This window comes from Passer domesticus, chromosome 20 (genome assembly GCF_036417665.1).
Source record: "Passer domesticus isolate bPasDom1 chromosome 20, bPasDom1.hap1, whole genome shotgun sequence".
Classification (NCBI taxonomy): Eukaryota; Metazoa; Chordata; class Aves; order Passeriformes; family Passeridae; genus Passer; species Passer domesticus.
In genome coordinates this window covers 11,577,751-11,586,632 of record NC_087493.1, presented here as the reverse complement: position 1 = coordinate 11,586,632, position 8,882 = coordinate 11,577,751, and the positions used below count along the sequence as shown (strand labels likewise).

Sequence of the window (8,882 nt, the reverse complement as noted above, 5' to 3'; positions counted from 1 at the left end):
ATCCTGCAAATTAAACTGTGTGGAAGAGCTGAGAGGCAGGAGGAGGAGAGAACAGCCCCAAGCCACATTCTGGGACACAAAGATCTGCTGTCAGGTCCAGCAGATCCTGCTTCCCATCCCCATCCCCTGCAAAACCTCCACCTGGAAACCTTTTATTGGAGAACACATTGGGCACAAAGAGCAGGGCAGGGCTGGGGGCTGCTCACCCCCGTGGCAGGATGGAGGGAGGAACACCCCGAGCCTCTGAGCGGCTGCAAGGCTCAGGGAACACTTTAATAAAGTGCAAATCACGTGTTGGAGATGAAACAGAACCCCCCCACCCCGGGGATTTAATTGTGTGCCAAGCACAAAAGAAAGGCCATTAATTTTCTCCCAGCTCATAACAGAAAGTTTCCCACTGTATGAAAGCTTTAATAAGATTACCCATAAACTTTATGTGTTTCGGAGCAGTCCAGGAAATTACAATTATCTCCTACTTGCTACAGAACAGGTAATGCCACCAACGGGAAAAATGTCACCGCCCGCAGAGCTCCCGGGCCCCGAGGCATCATTAGCGTGCCGCCTAATTAGCTGGGCTGTAATTAATGCAGAGCCGTGCCCGCCTCGGGAGGGGTCAGGGCGCACAGAGCGGGGTTTAAGCGCGGTTTAAGTTGGATGATAGCGCGGTTTAAACGCGGTTTAAACCGGGTCGCAGCAGGTTAAGCCGAGCCTCAGGCGCGGTCCCTTGGTGCCTTTGTCACTTTAGGACACGAAACAACACGATGCGGACTCGCTGCTCTTTCCAAGGTAAAAAGGGACTTTTTATTTTCTAGCTTCAACATTTATAGATTTCCGAAAGTGACAGTGGGTTGGTGACAGTGCCACCTCTCCAATGACACTGGGCAAACCAACAGTCCATCAAATTCCTCCTCTTCTATAAAAGAATGCGAAACAATGAGTTATTTACAGAAAGTCCATTTATTATTAATAAAGAAACACATTTATTAAATAAATACGTTTATTAAATAAATACGTTTATTAAATAAATAAGTTATTTACATAAAGTTCGTTACAAGAATGTAAGCATCAGAAGGCTTAAAAAACTTTAAAAAAATCAGGGCGGCAGTGCCCGGCGGAGCATCCCGCACGGAGATGGGGTCAGGGGCACACCCCGCAGCCCCGGGCTCTCTCTGCCCGTGGGATTGTCCCTCCCGTTCCCGATTCCCGGCCATTCCCGGGAAGCTGCCCTGTCCCTGCCATCACTAGGTGGGGATCTTTACTTGTCCACGGGCTCCGGGCTCTGGATTTCCATTCTGAGCGAGCCGATGGATTTCCAGCCGCTGTTCCAGATCTTCGGCGCTCCCCTGGGACACAGAGCAGGAGCTGGCAGGACCCGGGGCTTTCTGTGCCTCTGCTCTCACACCTCCCTGTTTGCTCCGCGTGATTCAGGGCCTGGTGAGAACAACTCTTGAAAGGAGATTTGCCCAACAAACTAATGAGAAGTGGACGAGAGCATCAACGAGGAGCGTGAGCCACAATCAGGAGCTGCAGAGACCCCGCCAAAATGCTGGTTTTTACCAATATCACTGAACGGGAGGTGCCTGGGCTTGTCTGGGCCCTGCTGCTGAACCAAACAGTGGCACCTGTGGTGTTTTCCCCCCAGAGACACCTTTGGCTAGCTGTGGGTTGTAGCTGGACAACCTGGGGCAAGCTTGGACGTGTCCGAGCTCCGGTGGTGGTGGGACAGAACTTCCTCTCTCATGGAGGGTTGCTCCCCAGGTTTCCCTGATGGAGAAGCTTTAACATGAATGGTGAAGGAAGGAGTCAGTCCTGATGGAGGGTTTAATCCAGAGTTTTTATCCTGGGCTGCATGGCCCCTGAATGTAGCAACAGCTCTGCCACAGCCTCCTCCCACAGGGATGCTCCAGCACCCCCGAGCTCAGGAGGGCTCAAACCCTCCCAAAATGAGCTGGTTCAGAGTTTTACCACGTCGTCTTCAGCAGAAGTGTTGTTGCTAAAGATAAAGCTCTTTCTGAGCAGCAGCAAGCCTCCTGTTCTCCTTGCAGGGAGATGGCAGCTGAGATTGGCAGGGCCGGCAGGATTAAGCATCCCTCTGTTGCAAATTTCCTGCCAGGCAGAGCAAAGAAAAATGAGATCCCGAGGGTGGAAGGGCAGTGTTCCTGCACAAGAATTCTCTCCACTGCAGCCAGGCACTAATTAGGGGAGCAGCTGAACCCTGGGTGTTGTCAGAAGATGAATATTAAACCGGCCAAACTCACGTGCACACAACGAGGTGCCTTAAACCTGACAGCCACACGCTGATAAAACAAAACAGGGAGGGGAAAAAAGGCCAAAAGGATGGGCAGCAACACAGGGCAGGACTCTGGCCTTTTGTCTGGGTGTTCACATGGAAATTTGGATGAAAAATGAAGATCCTGTTAAGGAATGCTTTAATTCTTTTATCACGAGGGAGCACTGAAAAGTGTCTCGCTCTTCACTTGAAAGCAGATGCTCACTGGAAAGGAGCATTTTGTCAGGAACGGTTTAGAACAATGTGGATTCAGAGGCAAATTTGCTCACCTCTCTGCTGAAACATCTTCAAGGCCTTTTTTCAAGGACTGCAAATGTCTTGCAGAGGGATCTTTTCCAGGTGAGTGCTGAGTCCTTTTTCCCCCTTTTCACTTTCCCCTTTCCTCCTCCTGCCTGTGCAAAGTCCCTTTTCCTCAGTGCGGGAGCCAACCCAAGGATTCTTCATTTCCTTCACGTTTAGCTCCATTTCCATGCAGGGAAGAGATCAGAATCCCCAGGAATTACCCCAGAAATTCTCCTTCCATCTTCCTGGAGGTTCTGGGCTGCCCTGTGGGCTCTGGGGAGAGGCTCAGCTCCTTCCAGGGGTCATTCCTTCCCCAGGCAGTGTTTGTGTGGCCGGATCTGCTCCCTGTGCTTCTCCAGCGACTGCAGGGGGAGCCTTGGCACCGCAATTGGGCTGGCAGCTCTAAGGCAGGGTGAAAAATGCCCATTCTGGTGGAAATACGGGAACCGAGCCCCAAATGGGGGTTTGGAAATCCAAGGGTCCGGTCCGGGGCTGCTCCCAGCACAAGGCTGGGCACATTTTCCATTTTACTCAGAAATTTAACTCAGAGCACCTTCAGTTAAGCCCAGCTTAAGTTTTCAAGAAGGAGAAGGGGGTGTGGAAGGGTGGAGGAAGCAGCAGGCTGCTTTTCATTCAGATTCCAAGACCCCACAACCTGAGGGGGGCTTAGGAGGAAATTCTGGTGGGAGCAGCTCCTTCCCAGGATTTCTGATTCCCAAGGAGCATCTGTCATTTTAGGGACAGCTCCTTGTGCTATCCCAATAGGTGAGAGCCTGGACTGAAGCTCCAAGAGGCAGCAAGCCCAGCTTGTGTTTAAGATCCCAGCTGGTTTCCACCAGCAGAGTTTATTCATTTTGGGCTCAGCAGAGAGATGCAGAAAAAGCAAGTGAGGCTGCAGAAATCAGTTTGGTTTCTGAATAAAGCTGTATTTTAATGAAGAAACAAATTCAGTGCTGCAAAACACCGAGTGAGAAGAGTTTCCACTGCAACTTTCAGGCTGAGCAGCTTCTGCTTTCTTCAGGCCTCTTCCTCCTTGGGAAGAACAAGAATTCTGGAAATTAGGATGAGCTTTGGAAGGTTTTCCAGGCTGGCTCAGCTCCCCTGTGGGAGCTGTGCTCTCCTCAAACCCTTCCTGAGTGCTCCTTTGGCAAGGACAAGATGAAGGTGCTGCAGTCAGTCCTAAAAGGTTTCCTGCTGGCTTCTGCAGCACTCAGGATGCAATCCCTTCCCTGGAGGGATGCACCTCATGGGATCCTGGGCTCAAACCAGCTCCAGAGCCAGGAGGCAGCTGGGAAGGGACTCTGGGTCCATCCAGAGTGGAGCTGCCCAGCTCAAAGAGCATTTGAGAGCAGAGCTCTGAGATTGTCCCTCCTTCTCTGGAGCAGCCACATCTCACAGGTCACCTTGCAGCAGACTGGTGCACACAGAGTGGATGAAGGTGATGATTTGGGGATAAAATTGGCTGGAAGACGGTGTGCACACAGGCTGTGCTCCTCCAAAAGGGCATTTCTCATCTGGGGCAGCTTTGGGCTGTGGCTCAGCAGGGCCTCCTGGCAGGGAGGGGCACAGGGGTCCCAGCCTGCACAGGGACCTTGCCTGGCTGTCCAAGGAGGGGATGCAGCTGCTGCTGCCCCAGTCTCGGGTTTCTGTGGTTGAGATTACCCTGAGGTGTTAAAAAGTCTCTTTTTTTTTTCCCAGCCCTGTGACAGAAGAAGTTGAGATTCATCAGTTCTGCTTCTCAAGGTTTATTTTTCCTTATTTATTACATTCTTTCTCTGACCTGCTGAGATCTGTCCTGCAGGTCAGGTTGTGACACGCTGCCTACCTTTGGGTGGTGTTAACATTCTATACTAAAAACTACCTGTACTTTATTTACAATGATTTTCCAATACCTATCACCCATGTTGCACAGTCTGTCTCTACTCTAAACCAATCCAGAAGTGTCAATACCACAGCAGAAGATGGAGGACAAGAAGAAAAAGGACAGGACATGCCCAGGTTCCTCCATCCTGCCTCTTGAACCCCCATTCTAAACCCCCAAAATTCTACTTTTTCACCCTGTGACAAAAGAAATATCATTCTACCCACACTCTCGTGGCTTGTACATCTTCACACAAAGCTGGTAATTGTTTCCATGGGCTAAAATCAAAGGCACAGCTGTTTTTGACTCCATGCCAGGGTCTCTGAGCCCCCTGCCAGGGTCTGGAGTCCTGCAGGGCAGCCAGAGGGATGTCCTGGCCTCCAGCATCGCAGCAGATCCTGTCTGCACAGTGTGGCTGCCACCCCCAAGGTGTAAACTCAGCCCTGGGCTGGCCAAAAGCACCCACAGGCTCTGCCTGGGCTGGAATTGCCCTGAAGGCAGGGAGGGGCAGAGCCCAGCAAGGGCACATGAGAACACAGGCAAGGAGGGCCAGAGCTGCCTCCTCTTCCCTGATTTGTCCCTCCCTGCCAAAAATCCCTGTCACTGAGGGAGAACCTGATGTCTTCAGACACTGGCATTCCTGCCAGCATCAATTTTCCAGTTGGCAGAGAAGGCCAAAGGCAGAAGCTTGTGCCAGGAGCAGCAGAGAGCAATTCCTGGGGCGGCTGATCTCCTGTTCCAGGCAGCACCGTGCTCACAGGTGGTGGGAAAAGCAATTCCACTGCAGACACAGAGCTGGGCTGGGGCCCGAGCCCCTGGCCAGGCAGGGACAGAGCTGGTCTGCATGGGCCTGGTGGCAACATCCTGCCCCCAGCCCTGGGGTGCCACCTGTGTGTCCCCAGGGGTGCAGTCTGTGTGTCCCCAGCCCTGGGGTGCCCTCTGTGTGTGTCCCCAGCCCTGGGGTGCCCTCGGTGTGTCCCCAGGTGCTCCTTGCTGCCCCTGTCATGCACAGACACAGCAGCTCTGTGCCAACCATGAGGGCTGGTGGCAGCTCTGCTCCCAGCTAAGGGCCAGGCTCACCACGCAGGGCAGGAGGGGATTTCCCCCCTGATGTTGTAAAGACCAAGTCGGGACCTTGTTTGAGTTGATCCCTGACCCCCAGAGACATCTCCAGGGTGGGGAGGAGCCCCCAGGCATTCCCTGAACCCCCTGCTCTGGGTGCCACACACAGAGGTGTCTCCAGTCTGAGCCTGGCACTTAGTGCAGCCCCTGCCAGTGTCCCCTGTCCCCTGGGGGAGGACTCAGAGTGCAGGTGGAAGTGCCAAAAAGAGGAAGCTCCCGTGAGATAAATCACACAGCAGCAGCTCCAGGTAAGCAGCTCCAGGAAAGCAAAGCAGGAGTGCCACAAAATGTGTGAGAAAATGAGAATTTCACAAGGAGGGACGCCCAGCCTGGAGGGCAAGCTGTGACCTCCATCCTTGGGTGCTTGAGACTCGAGGCAGGAAGGAGGGGGTTGGTTCCACCCTGAGCAGAGCTGGAGCTTTGGAACTGGCACACAGCACAGAATCCCAGCTGCAGGCTGGGAAGGGGAAGCTCTGCCCAGCCCTGCCAGCCCAGGCTGTGGGGGTGGCTGTGGGCACCCCTGGGTGCCTGGAGCTGGCACTGTGCCAAGGTGGCACCTCCAAAGGGCAACCTGGGGTCCCTGAGAACAGCAGGGTGAAGAAGGGGCAGCTGTGGGACCCTTGGGGTGGTGACAGCTCCTGCTCAATCTCTCTCAGTCTTTCCTTCCCCTCTCTTCTCTCTTCCTATTCCTTTCTACCTTTTGTCTCCCATTTACTCTTAAATAAAATCCCTTCTATTGACTTTGGCATGAACTTGGGCAGAGGCACCTCTTAGAATAAAACCCCAGCTTTGCTCCTTCATCTCTCCCTGTCCCTGTGCTCAGGCTCCCCGTGGTCCTGTGACCCAGAAGCTCAGGGCAGTGCCCTCCTTTCCTCCTCCTGCTGCCCAGGGGGACATCAGCTGCTGGCCAAGGGGAAAATAGGGCAGCTCCCTTGGCTGACCTCAGAGCTGAGACATCTGTACAGGAAAACTTGTGTGCAGTGCCCAGCGCCTGCAGGAAATGGGGTGTGAGCAGCAGGGGAGGCTCAGGCAGCTCCTGGGGTCCGTGCTGCTCTCCTGGCTGCTCTCAGGGCACTTCTGCCCATGGCTCTGCTCGGGGGAAACAGGGCTGAGGTAACTCTGCACTGGGGCACTGACCAGTTATAGGAATGTGCTTTTGGTTGATGGACTGACAAAACTATTTTTTTGTTTGGTTTTTTTTTTTTTTTTTTTTGCCACCAGCAGTGACCCAGAGAAATCTGCCTGTGCCACAGTGAGCAGGGCTGGGCACATCCAGAGCTGGGGAGCTGAGCCCCCAGAGGCAGCACGAGGCCTCCTGTCACCCAGGAGCACAGGGGAGCAGAGAGGCCCTGATTTCACATTTGCCAGAGGCATCTGTGACCAGCCAGCTCCCACTCGGCCAGTGACAGTCACTGGGGTGGCACTGGTGGCACCCAGCGTGCTCCTGGGGACACACACAGCCCTGAGCACTCACCAGTCACAACTGAATTGCTGTTCAGTGGCTTGGGGAATGTTTTCAGGCTCCCCTGGGAAGGACGATGGGCTGCTGGAGCAGGAGGTGGCACTTGAGGTGACAATTCCAGCAGGTGCACGGTCAGGTGAGCTCAGGGACACCTGAGCTGCCCTCTGAGTGTCCAGGACACAAGGACAGCACAAGGTTATCATTCCCAGAGCACTTTCCCTCCTCCTGAGGCGCAGGCCAGGCTTTGTTCCAGCCTGGCCTTCCAGGACAGCTGCATTTCGTGCCCAGATGAGATTTGCTGTCAGTGAGGAAGGTTCCAGCACGCTCCAAGAGCAGAGCTGTCTGCTGGGATGCTCATCCCAGCAATCCCAGGCTCGGAATTTGATATGACAAAGTTCAAATTAGCTGTCTTGTTCCTTCCTAGAAGTGCCACGGTGCATGAAGCTCTGCCTGAGCTCATCCAGATCCACTGGTAGATCTCCCTGTCAGAGTCGAACTTTGGAGAAGAATCCTTTGGGACGAAAGGCACTGAATATTACCATTATTATGTATCAACTCCTGAAATAAAAACCAGGTATTCCAGCACTTTGGAGAATTTTCTGTAGTGGCCTTTGAAGAATCATCTCCAGGGCAAATCCTTCTCCAGCTGAAATGCAGGATTTACCACGCGAGGCTGCCCTTTGCTGGAGGGAGGAATGTCTAGGAAATGGACCTTGAAGCAATAAGTAAATGCAGCAGTTTCTCCTGGCGTGCAGCTGCTGAAGCAGTGAAAGACAGAGAAATATGAAGGACAGGCTGCTGTAACATATGAGCTCTGTCAACAAAAGAAATGTCATGTCAGCCTTGGATGAACACCCTCAAATCAACAGCGGCCACTGGATTGACTCAGCTGGTGTCAGGATGTCCTATTAAGAGATGGATGACTTCAGAGGGAGAATTTCTCAATCCATTTATATGAAGAATTTGCCTCTAAATTCAAAAGGAGGTTCTCAGCAGAATTGCTTTAAAATTTATAGCCCAGCCTCTGTATCTCTTTTGTTTCCCGCGTGAGGAGGAGGCAGGAAGGTGAAATATCCCCCTCGCTCTCCTGGCCAGACCCTCCACACGCCCTGCTCTGGGACCCATCACTCTCCCTGTCCCTGTCCTGTCCCTTGCTCTGGTGCAGCCAGGACAGCCCAGGCTGACCATAATTCACTTTATGGCTCTGTGCTCCACGCTGCTCTGGCCTGAGGCTCTGGGAGATGCCAATCTTTTGCCCACGATGGTTTTTCTGCCCTGAAAGCTGCAGAAGGAGAAAATAATTTGCACTGGCAGAGAGGGAAGGAGGATGGGGAAGTGCCACCTCTCTCTGACCCCTTGGATTTTCATTTTTTAATTTTTTCCCCAACACCCCAGGTCACCAGATGGGTTTTCCACTCTTCCACTGGTGAAATTCAGCAGCAGCTAAAGGAAACAGGCTGAGTTCATCTGAAATCTGAGCTCACGCCTAAACCTGTGGCATTTCTCCATCCTTATTTAAATCCCTTGAGAGCTGGGCTTGGAGCAGTCCTGGAGAACAGGGGAGCAGGGTGAGGGAATCACAGAGAGCTGTGTGCTGGCTCATTCCTGCTGGTGCTCACATCTCCCACCCGCACAGGAGAGGCCCAGGGAGGCCCTGGGGCTCCTCTGAACCCAGGGAGCCCTTGGCTGGTGTCCTTGGGATGGCCTGGGCTGGCTGCATTCCCTGGATTTTTCCTTTCCATGGGATAATTGGTGCTCCCTGGGCCCAGGAAGGTCCTTCAGCAGCTGAATGCAGCTCAGAGGGGTGGGCAGGAGAGGAGATGAGAGGCACACCTGGGCTTTTGACCTTGCCAGGGAATATTCCA

At 53.2% G+C, this 8,882-nt stretch overlaps 1 long non-coding RNA gene across 2 annotated transcripts; it reads left to right on the top strand.

The window, feature by feature from the left end:
- Positions 1-652: 652 nt before the first annotated feature.
- LOC135284285 (uncharacterized) lies at positions 653-8,556 on the top strand. Of its 2 annotated transcripts, none has more exons than XR_010349721.1 (3): positions 653-786; positions 1,429-2,629; positions 7,442-8,556. It is a non-coding gene; the product is annotated as an uncharacterized LOC135284285 (long non-coding RNA). The 2 variants fall into 2 exon arrangements; XR_010349720.1 differs by lacking the exon at positions 7,442-8,556 and adding an exon at positions 3,338-4,069.
- The last annotated feature ends 326 nt before the right edge of the window (positions 8,557-8,882 follow it).